Source organism: Peromyscus leucopus, chromosome 19 (genome assembly GCF_004664715.2).
Source record: "Peromyscus leucopus breed LL Stock chromosome 19, UCI_PerLeu_2.1, whole genome shotgun sequence".
Taxonomy (NCBI): domain Eukaryota; kingdom Metazoa; phylum Chordata; class Mammalia; order Rodentia; family Cricetidae; genus Peromyscus; species Peromyscus leucopus.
Genome location: NC_051079.1, coordinates 8818065 through 8841908, shown reverse-complemented (window position 1 = coordinate 8841908; position 23844 = coordinate 8818065). Strand labels below are relative to the sequence as shown.

Genomic DNA, 23844 nt, shown 5'->3' with positions numbered 1-23844 from the left:
AACATTGATCCAAATATAGTAAATAAAATTTTCAAAGAACAAATCCAAGAACATATTAAGAAGATCATCCACCAAGATTAAATAGGTTTCACCCCAGAGATACAGGAATGGTTCAACATACAAATATCTGTCAATTTAATCCACCATATAAACAAACTGGAAGAAAAGTATCCCATGATCATCTCATTAGATGCTGAAAAAGCCTGTGACAAAATCCAGAAGTTTTAAATGATAAAAGTCTTGGCGAGGCTTTCCGGCTCCTCCCTGGAGAGCTCTGCATCAGGCACGTGAAGCCGAGGCGCTGGCGGCTGCCCCGGGAGGGAGGACTATGAAGCTTCCCAGCATCCTGCTCACCAGTATACCAGGGGTTGGAAAAACCACACTAGGCAAAGAAGTTGCATCAAGATCAGGACTGAAGTACATTAATGTGGGGGATTTAACTCAAGAAGTCTGATCACCGGATATCATGGAGTCTGGCAAGATGGCTTCTCCCAAGAGCATGCTGAAAGATGCACAGATGATGGCATAAATCCTGAAGGATATGGGGATTACAGAATATGAGCTAAGAGTTATAAATCAGATGTTGGAATTTGCCTTCCGATATGTGACCACAATTCTAGATCATGCTAAAATATATTCAAGCCATTCTAAGAAGACAATTGTTGATGCAGATGATGTGCAATTGGCCATCCATTGCCGTGCCGACCAGTCATTCACTTCTCCTCCCCCGAGAGATTTTTATTAGATATTGCAAGACAAAGAAATCAAACCCCTTTGCCATTGATCAAGCCATATTCAGGTCCTAGATTGCCACCTGATAGATATTGTTTAACTGCCCCAAACTATAGGCTTAAGTCTTTACAAAAAAGGCATCTACTCCTTCAGAAAGAATAACAGTTCCATGGTTAAGTGTTGGTTCAGTTTCTAGCAGACCAAGTACTCCCACACTATGCACACCAACTCCACAAACCGTGTCTCTCTCAACAAAAGTAGGCACTCCAATGTCCCTCACAGGACAGAGGTTTACAGTACAGATACCTGCGTCTCAGTCCCCTGCGTGAAAGCTTCAATTCCTGCAACATTGGCAGTTCAGAATGTTCTGATCAATCCATCATTAATTGGGTCCAAAAACATCCTTATTACCACTAATATGGTATCACAAAATACAGCCAATGAGTCAGCAAATGCCCTGAAAAGAAAGCGTGAAGATTACAATGATGATGATGATGATGATGATGATGATGACTATGATAATTTATAATCTAGCCTGGATGCATGTAACATGTGTACTTGGTCTCGAACCCATTGTACTGAAATGAAACAAGCATGTTGGATGTTCTAAATTTGTATTTTAGAAAATGGTATTTAATAAGTACACATACTATGCTTTTCAATTGAAATGTTCAGTTTTAATAGAACTAATAATGGTTTTTCATCAACCTTTATGCATAAAAAATAAAATTGTCATTTTTCAATTTGAAAAAAAAGTCTTGGACAGATTAAAGATAAAAGGAAGAAGCAGAAATATAAACATAATAAATGCAATATACAGCAAGCCAATTGATAACATCAAATTAAATGGGAAGAAACTTAAAAGCAATTCCACTACAGACAGGGACAAGACAAGGCTGTCCACTCTCTTTACATCTACTCAATATAGTACTTGAAGTTCTATCTAGAGGAATATGACAACTTCAAGAGATCAAGAGGATACACGTAGATGTAACCAGCCATCCTATTAAATAAGAAACACAGAACTAATGTAAAAGAGAAAGCCAAGAGGTCAGAGCTCAGAGCTAAAACCTTACCCTTCCTCCTGTGGTGGTCCTACCTCTCTGAAAGAGACCTACTTCCTGTGTGTTTGTCTTTAATATAGTCTTTCTGTTCTGCCTTCTCATTGGTTGTAAACCCAAACACATGGCTGCCTCGTCACTGCCTTAAGTACAGCTCTCCAGGTCTTAAAGGCATATGTCTCCAATGCTGGCTGTATCCCTGAACACACAGAGATCTACCTAGCTCTGTCTACCAAGTGCTGGGATTAAAGGCGTGTGCCGCCGCCGCCGCCGCCGCCGCCGCCGCCGCCGCCGCCGCCACCACCACCACCACCACCACCACCACCACCACCACCACCACGCTCTTCCTATGGCTCGAATAGCTCTGACTCCCAGGCAACTTTATTTATTAACACACAATTAAAATCACATTTCAGTACAAATAAAATACCACCATAGATACAAATTGCAAAATAAAAGTTCAAAAGGTATCTATTTATAGAAGGTATGATAGTATACACAAATGATAACAAAAATTCTACCAAGGAACTCCTACAGTTAATAAACACCTTCAGCAAAGTTGATGGATATAAAATTTACTAAAAAAAAAATAAGGAGTCCTCATATATAAAAAAAGATAAATGATCTAAGGAAGAATTCAAGGAAACAACATCCTTCACAATAGCCACAAATAACATAAAATATCTTGGGATAATTCTAACCAAGCAAGTGAAAAACATATATGACAAGAACTTCAAGTCTTTGAAGAAAGAAATTGAAGAAGATATCAGAAGATGGAAAGATCTCCCATGCTCATAGATCAGTAGGATTAACATAGTAAAAAAAATGACCATCTTACCAAAAGCAATCTACAGATTCAACATTCCCCATATAAAAAGGCTACCACAATTCTTCAGACTTTGAAATAATAATAATTAAATTTACATGGAAAAACAAAAAAAGCCAGTATAGCTAAAAAAAAAAGTCCTGTATAATGAAAGAACTTCTATAGGTGTCTCCATCCCTGATTTCAAGCTGTGCTACAGACCAATAGTAGTAAAAACCACATAGTATTAGCATAAAAACAGACAGATTGATCAATGAAATCTAATCAAATATCCAGAAGTAAATCCACGCAAATATGGACATTTGATTTTTGACAAAGAAGCCAAAATTATACAATGGAAAAAGAAAGCATCTTCAACAAATGGTGCTAGTCTAACTGAATGTCTGCATGTAGAAGGATGCAAATAGATGCTACACAAAACTCAAATCCTATTAGATCAAAGATCTCAACATAAAACCAGATACACTAAATCTGATAGAAGAAAAAGTGGGAACAGCCTTGAGAAAATTGGCATAGGTGACAACTTCCTGAACAAAACATCAATCACACAGGCACTAAGGTTGACAATTAACAAATGTGACCTTACTAAACTGAAAAGATTCTATAAGGCAAAGGACACTGTCAAAAGAACAAAAGGACAGCCCACATATTGAGAAAAACATCTTCACCCAAACCCACATCTGACAGAGGGCTAATGTTCCCCTACATATTGAGAAAAGCATCTTCAACCAAAACCACATCTGACAGGGGGCTAATGTCCAAAACACATAAAAAACTCAAGAAACCAGATACCAAAAACCCAAATAAGTAATTAAAAAATGGAGTACAGATTTAAACAGAATTTTCAACAGAGAAATCTCAAATGGGCTGAGAAACAGTTAAAGTGTTCAACATCCTTAGCCATCAGGGAAATACAAATCAAAATGATTCTGAGATATGTTTATTCATTTTATGTACCAATCACAGATCCCCTCTCCTTCCTCCCGCCCGCCCCCCACAGTCTCCCCACCCCATTCCATGCCCCATTCCCTTGATCTCCTTCTGTTATCTTATTCCTCTAGCTAGAACTTCGAATATAATATTGAGTAGATATGGGGAGAGGAGACAGCCTTGTCTTGTTCCTGATTTTAATGGAATCAGTTCGAGTTTCTTTCCATTTAATTTGATGTTGGCTGTCAAGTTGCTGTAAATTGCTTTTATCGTGTTTAGGTATGTTCCTTGTATTCCTGATCTCTCTAAGACCCTTATCACAAAGGGGTTTTAGATTTTGTCAAAGGCTTTTTCAGCATCTGAGATGATCTTATGTTTTTGTTTTTTTCTTTCAGTTTGTTTATATGATGGATTACATTGACAGATTTTTGTATGTTGATCCATCCTTGCATCTCTGGGATGAAGCCTGCTTGATCATGGTGGATAAGTTTTTTGGGTTTTTTTTTATGTTTTTGGATTCAGTTTGCCAGTATTTTATTGAATATATTTTTTACTAATAAATTTTTTATTCATTTTACATACCAAAGATCCCCTTCCATCCTCTTGTCCCTCCAGCCTCCCCCTCCCAAACCACCCCCATTCCCTCCTACAAGAAAGTAAGGCCTACCACAGGAAGGTAAATTTAAAAGACAGATCCAAGGCCCTCCCCCTGCCTCAAGGCTGTGTGAGGTTTCCCATCATAGAAGAGGGCTCCAAAAGACCTGCTCATGCACCAGGGATGGATTCTGATACTACTGCCAGGGGGCCCCTTAAACAGATTGTGCTACACAGCTGTCTTGCTATGCAGAGGGCCTAGTCTACTCCATAGCTATTGATCTAAAGTTTGTGAGTTCCCGCTAGTTTGGTTTAGTTGCCTCTGTAGGATTTCCCATTATGATCTCAATGCCCCTTGCTTATATAACCTCTCTTCCCTCTTTTTGACTGGACTCCCAGAGCTTGGACTGGTGTTTGGCTGTGGATCTCTGTATCTGCTTTCATCAGTTACTGGAGAAAGGCTCTGTGCTGACAGTTAGGGTTTTCATCCTTGCATCTGTGATTTGAAGCCTACTTGATCATGGTGAATACGTTTTTTGATGTATTCTTGGATTCTATTTGCCAGTATTTTATTGAATATTTTTACATCAATGTTTATGAGGGAGATTGGTCTGCAATTCTCTTTCTTTGTTGCATTTTTGTGTTCTTTGGATATCAAGGTAACTTTAGCCTCATAAAAAGGTTTTGGCAATGTTCCTTCTGTTTCTATTGTGTGGAACAATTTGAAGAGTATTGGTATTATCTCTTCTTTGAAATTCTGGTTGAATTCTGTGCTGAAACTATCTGACTATCTGGCCAGGGGTTTCTTTTTTTTCCGGCAAAGGGGAGGGGGGATTTCTAATGACTGTTTCTATTTTCATAGGAATTATAGGTCTACTTAAATTGTTTTTCTGGTCTTGATTTGATTTTTGTATGTGGTATCTATCCAGAAAATTGTTCATTTCTTTTTGATTTTCCAATTTTGTTGAATACAGGATTTTGAAGTCTTACCTAATGATTCTCTGTATTTCTACATGTTCTGTTGTCATGTCTTCCTTTTTATTTTTGATTTTGTTAACTTGAATAGGGTTTTGTCTATCTTGTTGATTTTCTCAAAGAACAACTCCTTGTTTCATTTATTTTTAGTATCGTTCTCTTTGTTTCTATTTTAATGATGCCAGCCCTAAATTTGATTATTTCCTGGCATCTATTCCTCCTGGGTGAGTTTGCTTCTTTTTGTTCTAGGGCATTCAGATGTGCTGTTAAGTCACCAGTGTGAGATTTCTCCAACTTCTTTATGTATGCATTTAGTGCTATGAATTTTCTTCTTAGCACTGCTTTCATAGTGCTCTATAAGTTTGGGTATGTTGTCCATTCATTTTCATTGAATTCTAGGACATCTTTAATTTCTTTCTTTATTTCTTCCTTGACCCATTGGTGATTCAGTTGAGCTTTATTCAGTTTCCATGAGATTGTAGACTTTCTGTAATTTTTGTTGCTGTTGAAATCTAACTTTAAGCCATGGTGGTCTGATAAAATACATGAGATTATTCCAATTTTTTTTATATGTTAAGACTTCCTTTGTGACTGAGTATGTGCTCAATTTTAGAGACAGTTCCATGAGGTGCTGAAAAGAAGGTATATTCTTTTGTGTTAGGGTGGAAAGTTCTGTAGATATCTATTAAGTCCATTTCAATCATAATATCTCTTAGATCCCTTATTTCTCTGTTAAGTTTCTGTCTAGCAGAACTGTCCATTGGTGAGAGTTGGGTATAGAAGTCTCCCACTATTATTGTGTGGGGTTTTATGTTCAGTTTAACCTTTAGTATTATTTCTTTTACATCTGTGCATGCCCTTATATTTGGGGCATAAATACTCAGAATTGAGACTTCATCTTGGTGGATTTTTTCCTGAGATGTAATGTCCTTCTCAATCTCTTCTAATTAATTTTAGTTTGAAGTATATTTTGTTAGATATTAGGATAGCTACACAAGCTTTCTTCTTATGTCCATTTGATTAGAATGTCTTTCCCCACCCTTTTACTCTGAGGTAGTGTCTGACTTTGAAGTTGAGGTGTGTTTCTTGTATGCAGAAGAAGAATGGATCCTGTTTTCATATCCATTCTGTTAGCTTGTGTCTTTCTATGGACTAATTGAATCCATTGATATTAAAGGATATTAATGACAAGTAATTGTTAATTCTTATTATTTTTTGGTGGTAGTGTGTGTATATTTCTCTTCTTTGGGATTTGCTGGTATGGGATTGTCAATTGCCTGTGTTTTGGTGGGTGCATCTAACTTTTTTAGGTTGGAGTTTCCCTTCTGCTTTCTGTAGGGCTGGATTTGTGAATAGATATTGTTTAAATTTGGTTTTGTCTTGGAATATATTGTGCATTCTGTCTATGATGATTGAAAGTTTTGCTGGGTATTGTAGTCTCAGCTCTAATCCATGGTCTTTTAGTGTCTGCATTATGTCTGTCCATGGCTTTCAGAGTCTCCATTGAGAATCTGATTATTCTGATGGGTCTGTCTTTGTAAGTCACTTGGCATTTTTCCTTTGCTGCTCTTAGTATTCTTTCCTTATTCTGTATGTTTAGTGGTTTGATTATTGTTTGGTGAGGGGACATTTTTGAGGGTTCTAGTCTATTTGGTGCTCTGTAAGCATTTTGTATCTTCACAGCTATTTCCTTCCCTAAGTTGGAAAAGTTTTCTTCTATGTTTTGTTGAGTACATTTTCTGTGCCTTTGAGTTGATATTCTTCTCCTTCTTCTACCCTCAATTTTCTTAGAATTTGCCTTTTCATGATGTTCCAGATTTCCTGGACATTTCGAGTATGACTTTTTTGGCTTTAGTGCTTTCTTTGAGTGTCAAATCCATTTCCTCTATTGTATCCTCCATGCCAGATATTCTCTCCTCCCTCTCTTGTATTCTGTTGGTTATGCTTGCATCTGTAGTTCCTGTTTGTTTACCCAGATTTTTCTATTTCCAGCATTCCCTCAGTTTGTGTCTTCTTGATTGCTTCTATTTCAATTTGCATGTCTTGAATTGTTTCTTTTTCCTCTTTAATTGCTTTTCCTTGCTTTTCTTGGCTTTCGTTTTTTGGAATTTATTGGTTTCCAATTTTTTGTTTGGCTTTTCTTCAATTTCTTTAAGGGAGTTTATCATTTCTTCTTTAACATCATCTATCATTTTTTTCATTTCTTCTTTAACATCCTCTATCATCTTTTTCATTTCTTTTTTAACATTGTCTCTCATCTTCGTAAAGTCATTTTTAAGGTTGCTTTCTTCTGCTTCTATGTTGTGATGTTCAGGTCTTGCTGTTGCAGAACCACTAGGTTCTGATGCTACCATATTGTTCTTTATGTTGTTATATGTATTTTTACACTGGGTTCTACCCATCTCTTTCTCCAGCAGGTACAAGAAGTGTTTTTCTCAGGGAGCTGCTCTTGGTCAAATCTGTGCTTGTTGTGTCTGTTCTCAGGGGATGACTCTTGGTCCAATTGGAGCTCTTGTTCTAATTGGAGACTGTAGATTCTATTTCTCAGGAAGCCTCTCTTGATCCAATCAGATCTGGCAGATTCTGTGTCTCAGGGAGCCACTGAGGTCACAGAGGGATTGGTGGGTTTGAGGTAGAGGGTGGGTCTTGTAGATTCTAATGGGGGTGTTGGTGGAGAGGCATGCCCAAAGGTCTTCCCTGCTGGCCTGCAAATGTGGCAGTGATGGGTAGAGGTGTGGGGGGCACAGATTATGCCCCAGGGTCTAAGTTCTAGAGGCCAGGCTCTCTGGGTAGGAGAAAAGTCACTCATCTCTTGGTCCAATCAGAGCTGGTAGGTTCTGTGTTTCTGGGAGCCACTGAGTTCCCAAGGGGATGAGTGTGATTTGGATAGGGAGTGGGTCTTATAGACTGCAGGGTCCTATTGGGGGAATTGGTGGGGAGCTGTGACTGCAGGAGTCTTCCATGATGCTAAGATTCCATCTAATACCTGTCAGAATGGCTAAAAGCAAAAGTGCAAGTGACAGCTCATGCTGGAGAGGATGTGGAGCAAGGGGAACACTCCTCCACTTTTGGTGAGGGTACAAATTTATAGAGCCACTTAGGAAATCAGTATTTAAGTTTCTTAGATAATTGGGAATCCATCTACCTCAAGACACAGCTATTCCACTCCTGGGCATATACCCAAAAGATTTTTCACTGTCCCACAAGGACATTAGCACAACTATGTTCATAGCAGCTTAATTCATAATAGTTAGAAACTGGAAACAACCTAGATGTCCCTCAACCAAAAATGGATAAAGAAAATGTGATACATTTACACAACAGAGTACTAATCAGCTGTTAGTAGTACATGACATTGTGGTAGTGCATGCCTTTAATCCTAGCACTCAGGAGGCAGAGCCAGGAGGATCTCCGTGCGTTCAAGACCAGCCTGGTCTACAGAGCAAGATCCAGGACAGGCACCAAAAATACACAGAGAAACCCTGTCTGGAAAAAAACAAAAACAAAAACAAACAAAAGAAACAGTGACATCAGAAAATTTGCTGGTAAATGGATGAAACTAGAAAAAATCATCCTGAGTGAGGTAACCCATACTCAAAAAGACTAACATGGCATGTACTTACTCCTAAGTGGAAAGCCATAAATCAAAGGTGAAACATGCTACAACTCACAGATCCAAAGAAGCTAAGTAACAAGTGGGGCTCAAGGCAGGAGTGTATTAATCTCACTGTGAAGGGGAAATAGAACGGAAGCAGGGGGAGGAGCTTGAAGGGGGGATGGGAATAGGAACAGGAAGGATCAGGTTGAGAAAGGATGGACAGAGAAAGTACTGGGAGAGATGACTTAAATCTGGGAGCATCTCTGGGATGAGCTAAGAAACCAGATCAATGGAAATTCTCAGGAATCTATGAGGGTAATTCTAGCTAAGATACCTATCAATAGGGCATATGGAGCCTGAACAGGCTATCGCCTGTAACCAAACAAGACTTCCAGGGGAGGGATTGGGACACCAACCCTCTGACCTACAATTTGTTCTGCCTACAAGATGTGCTAGGGTAAACATGGAATATAAATTGTGGGAGTGACCAACTCGTGACTGGCACAGCTGGAGACCCATATCCTGAGCAGGAGCTCATCCGTGAAGGCCGGGATATAGAGATGTGTGATAGAACCAAGCATGAATGGTGAAAATTTAATGAAATGATTCTTAATGACATTTTGCTATACTCACAGAAGGATGCCTAGTCCAACTCTCATGAGAGAGGCTTCACAGAGCAACTGAGGGAAACATATGTAGATACCCACATCAAAAATTAGGCCTAGCACAGGGAATCATGCAAAAGAGATGGAGGAAGGATTGTAGGACCCAGTGGTATCAAGGGCATCACAAGAAAACTCACAGAAACAACTAAGCTGGGCTTATATGAGCTCCCAGAGACTGAACAGACAACCAGGAAGCCCACATGGAACTAGACATTCTGCATATATGTGACAGTTGTTTAACTTGGCCTTCATGTGAGACTCCTAACAATGAAAGCAGGGGCTGTCTCTGACTGTGTTGCCTGATTTTGGGACACATTCTTCCTATACGATTGCCTCACCCAGCCCTAATAGAAGAGGAGGTGCCTAGTCTCATTGCAACTTGATATACCATGGCTGGCTGATATCCATTGGAGGCCCACCTGTATCTAAAGAGAAACAGTGGAGGAGGAGAGGATGGGGGAGGGATGGAAGTGGAGGAGGAGGAAAGCAGGAAGAAGGGAGATAGGATAATTCTTGATTGGGATGTAAAAACAAAGTAAATAAACAAAAATGAAAAAGAAAAAAAACAACAAATTTGAAATATATTTTAAATCTTTTCCTTGATAGTTAATGAAATAACCCTTCACCATGTTTTATGAAGGGCTAAAATTAGCATTAAGTAAACATAAATTTAACTGTTGATAGCTATTATTCAAAAGAATCTGAACAGTCATTATTATTTTTCAATCAAATTAGTTCATTAGGGAATAATGAGACTATTTCAAACTTCAGAAATGGCATATGCAACATTTATTATAAAAGACAGATAAAAATAAGTTTGAAGGAAAAGATAGAACAAAGCTTGGTAGTTCTACATCATCCATCATTAACCAAATTATAAAATCTTAAGGAAAGTTATGCAAAGTAACTGAGATTAATTGTTGTTAATTGACTAAAGTCACAGTACCAAGTGTTGCTTTCAGTTGTGATAGTAGCGTCATTTACAAGGTTAATGACTTTGTTCCCTCACAGCCCCCAGTTATTTTTCATACTGTAGCAGAGAAGTGTGAACAGATGGGCCGGAATAACATCTGGCTCAGGTGAGGAGCTCTGCTGCAGCTGACATCCTCGAATGATTTCCTTCAGTGTCATAGAAAGTAACGAGAAACCGTGTAGGTGACAAAAATAAACAACTTGATAATACAAACATGAGCAGAGCCAGCCGAGTTCCAGGGAGAAGAGCATAATCAGCCACAGCAGTTCAGTCAAAAACTTCTCACCAATAAAACAATTTAAGATATTTACATTTGATGTAATCAATTGATCAGCACTGCCTTTCTTTCCCCACTCTCTCCAAGATTATATGTAGATGCACATTGAACTAAAGCACTCATTTTATGCAAAACTACTTTTCATGTTTATATTTTTTTGATCCCCAGGATAACACAAATTTTATTATACTATATGACTTCTAAACTAGTGAGACCCATAAAGATGTATCTAAGTTTAAAAGGGACACAATAGCAAAACTATCATAAGGAATAAGAATTAATGAGTTGAACTAATTGTGCCCACATTTTCAAATACCCCATTTTAATAAAATGATGAGGAATGCTTCAATTAGTTATTAGACTATGAAAAACTTCTAAGTGAATGATATGTTAATAATAATGATGCCTACCAGGAACTAAAGCCATCATCAATAAATTTCATTTCCTTCTGTACTTTAAACAATGTTAACACCATTTTGTTACAGATTTGAAGAACTTGATCTCAAGTATTTTAGTAGTCCATGCTTGTGCCAGCTGCTGGATGTAATATTTCTATTCTCTGGTAATATGCAACTATGTCATTTCTAATTCACAAAATCTGCTCATACAATGCAAGGTAGAAATTCACAACCAAATGACAGGCACAATCTCACAAAAGAGAAAATTTTCAAAACTGCCAAGAACATGTCCATCTTTAATCATTGGCAGAACTACTTCTGACGTTTGTTGATACATTGGAGTTTGGTTTTGCTTCTCTGTCTAGCAATACTCATTATAGAGATATGGGTGACAACTATCTCTTGGAGAAGTAGCCCAAGAATGAGACCTTTAGCCTGATTTTCTTTTTTGCATCATAGTATAGTGTTACTACTGCCTTTTCAAGATGAAAACCACTCCGCACATAGCAAATGTAATCAAGGCTATTGTCATGACTGGGATATGGCTAGGCATATTCTGTGGGTTGTGCTTCTATTTAGGATATGTTCATTTCATGATATATTTCATTTTTGATGACAATCTAGAGAACTATAGTTTCTATTCTCAGAGCTAGTGTTATTTTTGTGTCATTAAATATATGAAATATGTTGGGAAATGTGATTATTTAAACTATATTTTCTTTTGTTTTATAGAAGATATTTCAATCATAACCTCTTTTCAGCTCATCAATATACATGACTCTAGGGGAGAATGTTTTATTAGCCTAATTTAGCTATAAAGAATACTTAGCATACTGACAAATAAGTCATGGTTTCTGAAGCAAAGTAGGGTTATTGAAACCTATTTTCTCCAGAGTCACTGCCCATGCCAAAAGCATTATCAGAGTAAACAGTTTGTTGTAGATTATTTTTACTTGTTTTACTGAGATGCTTTTTATAGATTATGTAATTTACCAACTTAATGTCTAAAATTCAATCAGTATTTTATTATATTCATGGGAATGCGTGGATATAACTCTAATAATCCTTAGAATAAATCAAAATTTGCAAGAAAATAAAGAAATTATCCCGAGTGAGATAACCCATATTCAGAAAGATGAATATGGTATTTTTCACTTAAAAGTAGATATTAGTATTAAGTGAATGAAAATCAACCCACAATACACAGACCCAGAAAGGTTAGGTAAAGAGGAAGCTTCTAGGGAGGACACATGTATCTCCCTTGAAAAGGTAAAGGGAATAGATTTTCCTGGCTGGAGGCAGTTGGAGATAGGAAAGGATTCAGTTGGGCAGGAAAAATACAGGAAAAGACATGGAATTGTTAGACATTTGCATGATAGTAAAGAAACATAGTACTATGGAAACTTGCTGGAATAGAGGGTGACTTTAGTGAGTACTCCTAGTAATAGAGGTTATGAAGTCTGAACTGGCCATATTTTGTACCCAGGCAAGTTTTCCCGTGATGGGAATAGAGTATGTTAAGTTAAATTATTGAAAAACCGAGTACTATGGAGATCTTTAAACAACCTAGGCTAACAGTAGGACAGTGGGACACTTCAAAATCTGACATTGGTGCCCCATTGCCAAGGACAATATCCACACAGCTCATTGAACATAGAAATGATGAGTTGGTACCTAAAGAAAGGATGAGTAGGTGTCGAGCCTTCAGCTTTAAATTCTAGTCTTTTTGCTGAGGATAGGTACTCTGCAGGTTATGTATGTAAAGAGAAACCTGAGCACCAACCCAGCCCCAAAACTCTGGACCTACCATCCATCCTGCCTACAAAATGTGCTGGGGCAATGGTGACACAGAAGGAGTGGTCAGCCAAAGTGTCTGGTTTACCTTTTGGCCCATGCCATGGGAGGGAGTCCATGACCTGCACTGCTGGGGTGGACATCAACTGGAGACTGGATAGCCCAGAGACCGAGGGTACAACCAAACACAAACTGGAAAAAAAATTAATGAAATTATTCCCAATGACATTCTACTATACTCACTTGTCCAGTGAGGCTTCCACGGGCAGCAGATGTGAGCAGATTCAGAGACCCAGAGCCATTTATTATTCAGAGAAAGAGAGTCTAAATTAGAGATCTCCATTGAGTCCCTCCCTCAAAGCTTGGGAAATGCCATGGAAGAGATGGGGGAAATTTGTAGGAGTCAGAGGGGATGGAGAATACCAGGAGAACATGGCCCACTGAGTCAACTAAGCAAGGCTCATATGGGGCCTGCATGAGTCTACACCAGGTGCCCTGTGTATATGCTATGGCTGTTAGCTTGGTGTTTTTGTGGGATTCTATCAGTGGAAGTGGGTTTGTCTCTGACCCTTTCGTCTGTTCTTGGGACTCTTTTTCTTCTGCTTGGTTGCCTTGTCCAGCCTTGATATGAGGGCTTTTGCCTTATCTTATTGTGTCCTATTTTGTTGTGTGTAGTTCTTGTCTCTTAGAGGCTTGCTCTTTTCTAAAGGGAAGCAGGGATGAGTGGAGAGGGGAGATGAGGGTAGCTGGGAGGAGTTGAGGGAGAAGAAACTGTGATCAGTATGTATTTTATGAAAAAAGACTGTATTTACAATATAGAAAAAAAATGTTTTCCATACTCCACCCTTATCAGATGAATGTTCTTTGATTTATCTCCTTGTGTTCCACTAATACAAATTTATGTGTAAAACCATTCAGGCTTTGACTTGGGTACAATAAAGTATTCGTGTAGACTAAAAATGAAAATGTAAATAAGTAAATAAATAAAACACAAAAAGCTCCTATCACTGAGGCACACATGCTACTTCTCAGTAATACAATGAACCAGCCACAGAAAATCTTTCCTTTTAAATTTTTATACTCATATATCCATATGTAAATATATCATATATCCATATCCATATATTTATAAATGGAGACAGGAAGCAGCTTCTTTGATCACTGTCATTTGCATATGCATTTTTATTGGGGATTCATACTATAACAAGAGTAAGCTGTCAGTCTTTTCATTGCTTTCATTATTAATTAAGTAATTATCATCATTCTGATGTTCTTTACGTAAAAAAAAAAAATTAACGTACAAATAACCCATTAAAATAGGAGTATAATTGCTGGGTTATACTGAAGAAAATGTTACTGTGCAAGAAGATAGCAAACTCTGCTCCCTAGCCTCCAGACTGTTTTGTATTTTACCAGTAACCAATGTGAGTCCTTTCCACTCTCCATTTTCCCTATCTTGGAGGTTTTAGGTAATTTGAGCCATCATCACTTTGCATGTTTTTTGTTTTATTGATGTTTGAAATTTGGTATTATATAGTGACGCAATTAGTGACTATCTTAGTATATGCTAATTTTTTCACTCATTTTCTTTAGTGAAATATCTACTAAAATCCTTTTCCCTATTCATTTTAGCCATTCATTAATTCGGTTGCTGCAATTGGAAGGCAGCTATGCTCACCACTATACCACCAATGCTCGCTTGGTTGCTGCGATTGGATTTTAGAACTTTTCTATATATTTTGTATATGTCTTATAGCAGGCATATATTTTGTAAATATTTTTCTCCCACACCATGTTTCTCATTTTATTCCCTTCATTTCACAGTGTCTTTTAAAGAAATGACACCCATAAAATCTCACCAACATGACTGACCAAATATGGGCTGAACAAGAATGACATCAATGGAAATTCCAAACTGGGAAGAGAAAAACCCACAGGGCTTCAACCCTACACAAAGAACTACAGACAACTGAGAAGAGCTAGGAGAAGAAGAGGTAGTCCTCCTCAGTGAAGAGTATACCTATTAGTTGCCCAGTGTCAAATATTAAGTCCTGAAAACATGAATTAAAATAAAATTATGTGGACTGAGCCTGAGAAGGTTACATTTAGGAATATATACATACATATATATATATATATATACATATGTGTGTGTATTAGGGTTATACACATACATGTATACTTATATATGTGTGGGTATATATACGTGTGTGTGTGTGTGTGTGTGTGTGTGTGTGTGTGTGTGTGTGTGACAGTAATAAAATAAGAGGTCAAGAATTTGAAAGAGAATGGGAAGAGATATATAGGAAGGTTTGGGAGGATGAAAGCTAAGAAAGAAATATTGTAATTATTTTATAATGCTAATAAAAAAGAACAAGATATTTTTACTTTTAATACAAATCTAACCTATGTAGATTTTCTTCATGCAGTAAGATCTTGATGCTGTACCACTCAACTCCAATCAAACACCAGTAATATTCAATATATCATTTCAAAACTTGCATATCTATATACGTATTGTATTTTGTAAAAGCTTCATATAACATTCACACAGACTACATTATTGTCTCACTAATGCCAGTGCTTGCATGTTTTGAAAGTTCAACAGCAGAGTCTTACCATGACATGCACAGGTTTCCAAAGCATTGACTCAGATGTAGGAGACAAAGGCAGGAGAGGCCTGACAGGTCTTAGCCACCAGAGCTAGATTCAGATGCTAGACCACATCTTACCTCCAAACACACACCAGGAAAGCAATTAGCACAAGGCTGAAAGGATCTGAGGCACTAAAAGGAAAGTGGTATTTTCTGTACTTTTCTGTAAATTCTGTATAATAGCCCTGTCAGAAGCAGAGCTGGTGAGGTTTTCCTTCCACTCATAGGTTGCATGATTTTCTGACAGCTTCCTTTCCTGGACAAAATTAATTTTATTAATTTCAACACAATTTCATTTGATCATGTTCTCCAAAACTCCTTATAAACCTGCACATCTTCCTACCCACTGTGGTTTTAAACTCCATGTTGTTTATCTGTTTATATGTGAGACTCAGCCCTGTGTTATTGAAATTCTGTTCAGAGTTCTTATTTGCCCAGATGTCTGAACAGTGTACTACCTGTTTTGTGCTAGTAGTTTCAGTTAGATTTTACATCAAGGTCTATGATCCATTGCAATTCTTTTTTTGAAAAGGTAAGTGATATGAATATAGTTTCATCCTTCTGCAGGTGGTATCCAATTTTACCAGCACCATTTGTTGAAGACTTTATCATTTTCCCACTACATATATTTTCCTCCTTTGTCAAAATTAGATTGGCAGAGCTTTGTTCCCTTATTTCCATGTCCTCTATTCTATTTCAGTGTTGTACCTGCCAGTTTTTATTCCAGTACCAGACTGTCTTTATCACTATAAATTTGTAGTTTAATTTGAGGATGGGTATTGTGATACATTCAATTGTGTTCTTCCTTCTTAGGCTTGCTTTAACTATTTGTGGCATTTTGTGACTCCATATGATTGCTTGGACAGTTTTTCTACATCTGTACAATAAGACATTGGAATGTAAATAAGTGTGGTAGTTTGAATGTAATTTCCTTCATAAACTCATAGAAAGAGGCACTACTAGGAGATATGGCTTTGTTGGCATAGGTGTGACCTTGTTGGAGGAAGTGTGTCACTGTGGGGGTGGACCTTGAGATCTCAAATATGCTTAAGTCACACCTACTTAGTTCACAGCCTGTGGCCTTTGGATCAAAATGTAGCTTCTTCTCCACTCCCAGCTCCTTTTCCAGCATTATCTCTCCCTGTATGCTGTCATGTCCCACCATGATGATAATGGACTAAACCTCTGAAAATGCAAGCCACCAAGCTAAATGTTTTACATTCGTAAGAATTGCCATGGTCATGGTCTCTCTTTATAACAGCAGAAACTCTAACTAAAACAATAGGTGTTGCATTAATACTGTAGATTAATTTTTAACAAAGCCATTGTCACAATATTAATTCTGCCAGTTCAATAGAATTGAAACTCTGTCATGTTGTCATGTAGTATGATGTATAAACAAAGAGAGTTGCAGCTATTCGGGGCCAATCACTTGTGGGAAACTCGTCCGGTGGTCAGACAATTCTTTTTTTCCCACTGAAGCCCCTCCCCCATCTCAGGACCTGAACTCAGGTTGCGGTTGAATTTTCTACGAATATTCTGTAGATGTAGATATTATCATAGCAGAGTATCAATATCTGTGTACATAAAACGAATAAAATAAATATATTGACTGTGAATACAAGTACTGGAAGCATAAAAACCAAAGTTTTTATAAATAAAGAGAAAGTCAAGGAAGGATCAGGAAATGTCAAGTAATGGAAGAAGATTAAATTTTTTATTTCAGGTGTCTTATGACAGAGCTATATCAGCTATTGGAGATTGTTGAGGGAAGGAGAGACATATCTTTACTGAAAAGCTACTACCATATTGCCCATGCTGCAGTGGATGACTCGACACACATGTACATATAGACAGCTCTAATTAGATTTAGTAGTTTATTAAGCTTTTTGGAAAATAAAAGACATGAGCTTGTGAAGGAGATGTTTTGGAGAGTCACAGAGGAGATGGAGAAAGGTCATGTTGGTATGACTATGATCAGAATAAATTTTATACACATATGAATTTTTCAAATAAAATGTTACTTTTATGATGGGGGAATGTCTTGTTGTATGCTGTGAAAATATGTTGCTCTTATTGGTTGACAAATAAAGCCATTTGGCCTACGGCAAGGCAGCTTAGAGCAGGCAGAAAATCTAAACAGATAGACAGGAAGAGAAAGGAGAGGCAAAGCAGACGCCAGCTGCCACCGAAAGAACAACATGCCAGCAGACCAGTAAGCCACAGCCACGGGGCAACTTACAGATTATTAGAAATGAGTTACTTTAAGATATAAGAGCTAGCAAGCAAGAAGTTTGAACCATAGGCCATGGCCATGCAATTTGTAATTGATATAAGTCTCTGTGTGTTTACTTGGGTCTGAGTGGTTGCAGAACAAGGTGGGACACAGGAATTTTATAAATGGCTGTGGGACCTTAGTGCTGGGTGAGACCAGGAAAACTTTCAGCTACATTTTTCAAATAAGAAGCCCTGAAAATCTGTTCTGTGTCATTAGTACCCTGTTGCAGAGGTGAATCATAATGATGATGACATATTCAAAGTGTTTTGTAATGAATTGTTCACATTAAATGTCAATTAAATTAGGTAATATAATAAAGTATTTAGCTACAACTTTATATACTGTAAATATGTATTACAAGTACTGTACAATATTCAGGTATCACAGTAGACATAATATTAGTATATCTAAGAGTGAAAGTTCAAATGTAATTTTTTTTCTTTCTTAAACTTTTTTCTATTACTGAAAATTGATTATTTTTTCATACAATACATCATGATTATAGCTTCCCCTCCCTCTACTCCTCCCAGTTCCTTCCCACCTTCCCTACCCCCTGGATGCACTGTGTATCTGTCTCTCAATGGAAAATAACAGGCTTCTAAGAAATAACAACCAAACATGACAAAATAAAATATAATATGATGAAGCTGGGAGTTTGTATAGAAGTTTGACATGGCAATCCAAAAGGAGGAAAAGAGTCCCAAGAGCAGGCACAAGAGTTAGAGTCCCACTTGTTCTGACTGTCAGGAGTACCATAAAAATACTAAGCGAATAAGTATAACGTATATACAATAAACCTAATACAAACACCTGTGGGCTGTGTGCTTGGTGCTTCAGTCTCTGTGAGCTCATACACTCCTTGCGTATTTGATTCAGAGGACCTCGTTCTATTTAGAATTGAAAAATTTTCAGCTTAATATCAATTATAAGAATTATAGATGAATAATGAGTTTAAGAACAATTTTAACAATTATAATAAATGTTCAATATTCAAAATAATCAGCGTATGAAACACTTTTGAGACTCTGATATATCTATGGGGGCATTGTCCCATGCTCTGTATTTTATGTACTTATTTGTGTTCATGAATATTGTCAATAAGCAGCTTGCAAATAAAAATAAATACCAGTGGAAAGAAAACATTTTAGGAGATAAAGAAGTATTTGCCATACTATTTAAATGATTTTCTTATTTTTTAAGTTCATAGTTTCTATTCTTTATTATTATTATTTTCATTTATTTTTCATACCACATTTCCCCCCCCTCCTCTCTTCCCATTACCTCCTTCCACTTCCGATCTACCCTTTCCATTCACTCCTCCTCCATTCACAAAGGGACAGCCCTCCCATGAGAGTCAACAAAGTATGGCACACAAAGTTGAGGCAGGACCAAACCTCTCCCCCTGCATAAATGCTGGGTGAAGCAACCCAGCATGGGAGATAGGTTGCCAAAAGCCTCCTCAATCACCATGGTTAAGTCTTGATCCCACTGCTCAGAGTCCCACAAACAGACCAAGCTACACAACTGTCACACACATGCAGAGGGCCTAGGCCATTCCCATGCAGGCTACCTAGCTATTGGTGCCATGGACTGGCCCACCAGGAGTACCACGACCATAGGGGAATCAGGGCTTGGGTAGTCAGGAAGGCAAGGATTTGGCGACTGACAGACAGACAACACACTCAAAAGTGGTTTGAATCTGCTGCAATTTTACTTCTGCAAATCAGTAGTTTATATACAGAAAAGAAAACTATCAAGTCATACAAGGAACAACAAGAGCTTGGCAATAATTCAATTACATCATCTTTAAAAACAGTAACCATATAATTATTAATCGGCGCTAGACATATCCTTTCACTCACAAGAACTTTATGACCCAAAGAGCAGTCTGTGTTTTTTAAACTTAGTACAGTTCCTAGACTTGTGTAGGCTTCTTGCAGCTGTGTCCTTCATCTTTATCTCAGCTGCTCGCTAGTTTATTATTCATTTTTATTTTTCTGGTTCTCATGACCCATTTAGCCAATTTAGATGCTGCAGATCCTCCCTAAGTCTTTCTTCAGTTCTTTACCATGTATCTCTTCTAATATAAAACCTTTTTACCTGCTGGAATATGGACTCTTGTACTTTTACAAGAGTCCATGCTAAACTTCCTCAACAGAGGGGCCCACTATCTGCCTCCTATGAGATGTTTTTCGGCCACTTTAGTTGGGATTCCTAAAGGATTCCTAGTGGGCGAGTCTTCATTCCCTAGAAGTGCCTGAACTATTATACTTTCTATTATCTAGTGGCTTGATGCTTGAGGTCTTTAAGGAATAGTTCATTCTGCTATATCTAAATAAGGTCCATGTCCAGCTTCCCCTTTTCTCCATAGTTCACAACCCAAGCATTCATTAATTTTGGCTGTGTTTTATAGATTAATTAGAACATTATCAGAAAGGCAGTTATACAGAACCCATAGCCGAGAGAGCTCATGATCTATGAAACACGTCTCCTTCGAAAAGGAGGCATAACACGGGCACTCTGCCAGGGACCTCCAGGGAGCTTAGTCCCATGGGACACGTATCTCCCATCCGCTATTATTGACATAATTGTTCATGTCACACAGACGACACTGGAGTTGGTGTGGCATATTGGTCCAGAGTCTGTGATCTCTCACTAGCTCAGGTTAGCTGTCTCTGTGGGTTCCCCTGTCATGACCCAGACCTCCCTGCTTGCACAATCCGGCTGTGGGATATCTTTCTGCATGCTGTGAATATGTGTGGCTTCCATTAGATAAGAAATAAAGCTGTTTTGGCCTATGGCAAGAAAGCTTAGGGCCAGGCAGGAAATCCAAGCAGAGATTCAGAGAGAAGAGCGGAGTAGGGAGAAACATCAACCTGCTACCAAAGTAGCAACAAGATGCCAAGAGAAGGTAATGCCATGGCCATGTGACAACATATAGATAAATAGGAATGGATTAATTTAAGATGAAAGAGCTAGCTAGCAAAAAAGCTAAAGCCATAGGCCATACAATTTGCAATTAATATAAGCCTCTTAGTGATTATTTTCTAAGGGACTATGGGACCTTGGTTTGGGTAGGACCAGATAATCTTCCAGCTCATCAATCCCTCCTCCCTCAATTCAATAGGACTCTCAGAGTTCAGCTCAGTGCTTGGCTCTGGATCTCTGCGTCTGCTTTCATCAGTTACTGGATAAATGTTCTCTGATGACAATTAGGATAGTTACCAAACTGATTACAGGAGAAGGCCAGTTCAGACACCTGCTCCAAGTAATGCTAAGAGTCTTAGCTGTGGTCATCCTTGTGGATTCTTGGGAGTTTCCCTGGCACCGGGTTTTTCCCTAACACCCCACTGAGGTATCTCTTTCATTACTATCCCTGTCCTGTCCCATCCCCAACTTTCCCAACCCAATTCCTCATGTTCCCATCCTTGAATCTTGGAAATCTACACTGCTGTACAATCTTCACCTCAACATTTCATTTGGAAGTCACATAGGTATACCTTACCCTGGGGGTCTATGAGAAATCCATAAATTCCTTTTTCCTTTTTAAAAATTTTATATAATCATATTCTTTCCCTTCCCTCAAGGCCTCAGAGATCTTTCTCTCATCCTTCTCCACCTAACTTGACATTCTTTCCATTGTGAAAATATAATAAAAATAAAAACAGTAAAACATGCACAAAATATGGAGTCTGCTTTGTGCTGGTCAGTTATTCCTGAGCATTCTGTCCACTTTGAGGTATCTGAACTGATAATGACTTTTCTTCTCTCATATGATTTGGAGTACATCCAAGCAATATGAACATTAATCAATAGGGCTTAACTCACCTTAGTGTGTGTGTGGTGGGGGGAGCAGGGAGGCACTAAATAGAGGAATGACTCAAAAGGTACAGAGTTGGTATGAGTGTGTAATGAATGTCAATCAATTAAGATTTGTTGGTAAAGAATATGTTATTACTAGACCACAGACTATACAATAGAAGTTACAAACAGAAAATTGTGTGATATAAATGAAAATAAAACTAAAATACACTGGTTCAATTTTACAGAACACATAATCTTTTATTTCAAATGAATGTGGCAAAGTTATTCATATTCACTAGATTCTGCCTCAAATATGTTATTTTTACTTGAAGCATTCATATATCATATTAAGAATAATCAGTTTTCCTGTCCTAGAAAAATCCTCTGTTAAGTTGATACCCTAGACCTTCTATCACAAATTCTCAAGTGTGCTGATAAATCATTGGTTTGCATTTTATCATGGATTTTGTATTTCAGTAAGTTATGCAGCATCTGGATTGGGTTACAGGCATACAGATATTGTACCTTAATAAGTTTTTCAGTATAAATTTATAGCTTTTGTCTGTCACAGGGAAAATGCATATTTTTTTTCTTTCCAACTTGCTATTGTTTTATAATTTCAAATTTCCAGTGACCTAAGAAAAAGGAAAAAGCAGCATTTGATTTATTTGTAAACAGAAGAAAAGATAAAATGGTCACTCCGCACAGAAAAATTTATATTTATATTGATTTTCTGTTATTTCCTCACGTGTTTTAAAATCCTAAGGTATTTATTGAATGCTGTTAATATGCCAAAAGTATATTTATGAACAGATTGCAACATATCTTAACTTCAAAAATCTTCCATATTCTCAAAATAAAATTTCATGTTTTCTTTGTGTTGATGTCTATCATTTTAATGTATATACATATGTAATATCTCATTAACTTTTATTATTGTAGTTAATATATGGTTACTTTTATTATTTTCTTACTTATATGTAATTTTTGGTCTATGAGAATTTCTTATATATGTTATGTTTTGATTACATCTAACTATCATTGACACCTTCAAGTTTCTCTTTCATGTCCCCTTCAAGTTTATATATATATATATATATATATATATATATATATATATATATATATAAAACCTATTGAGTCCAGTTAGTGATGACCATGTATGCATGGGTTTAAGGCCATTCAGTAGAGCATGGGCAGTATACTAGTGACCACACCACTAAAGAAAACTCACTCCTCCTGTCTGAGGAGCTATGAAATACCAATAGTTCTTTGGCTAGGAGGTTAGACTTGTAAATCTCTCCCTGGTCCATGCTGGAATGTATGCTGACTTGATCTGATCATGTGAAGGTCTTGTGAAAGCAGCAATTACTTTGACTTTGTGTGTCTCAGCCCTGTCATATTCAGAAGAAACACTTTCACATTAGTTCCTTCACACTCTATTATAGTCTTCCCACATCTCTTCTATGATGTTTCCTCAGCTTTGAGGGGAGACAAAGTAATATTCATTTATGTCTCCCTAGATACTTATTTGCACTAAAGTGGTTGTAGTCTGTATATGTAGTCTCCCCATCGGCTTTGAGCGCCATATTATAAGTTCATAATAGGGTAAAATATACTCAGTCTCTGAGTTGAAAAAAGAAATTATTAAATTTGAAGGTAAATGAACAGAACTGAAATTAATCATTCTGAGTGTTATAATCCACAACCCTAAAGTCATATGTTATGTTGCATGTTATGAATGCTAGTATTAAATCCTTCGACATGTGTATTTTATTTGGAATATCCATAGAGCATTAGCAAGTTAATAAGGAACTATGGGGTTGTTGTATTCAAAGAAAGGAAGATGGAACACATTGATATAAAAGGGAGAAAAAGGAATGATGAACAAGAAGGGTTGAATAGGGTGGTGGATGGTAGAGAATAAAGGAGAGAATAAAGGGAGGGATAATTAACAGTGTATAATATGTCTTGGACCACCACTCTTTCTCTAATCAAGTAGATAGATGGCCATATATACCAGCTGAGTTCTCCTTATTGAGAGACTCACCCCTTATTGCCTCAAAGACTGCCTCACAGAGGTAGACAAATTATAGAACAGTACTCAGCTAAGCTACAGTTATATTAACACTATTTCTTTAGGAACTGACCAGGTTGAAAAACTATAACAATAAACATCCTTATAAAATCATATGCACTATCCTCTGTTTCCCTCAACTTCTTCTGAATATGGAAAAATTGTTTAATAATCTCCTGTCTCAATTCCATATCTGCTATCTGCAGTT

At 37.4% G+C, this 23844-nt stretch overlaps 1 pseudogene; it reads left to right on the top strand.

Moving 5' to 3' along the window:
* Nucleotides 1–466: 466 nt before the first annotated feature.
* On the top strand, nucleotides 467–1261 carry LOC114704988 (annotated as a pseudogene).
* Nucleotides 1262–23844: the final 22583 nt, after the last annotated feature.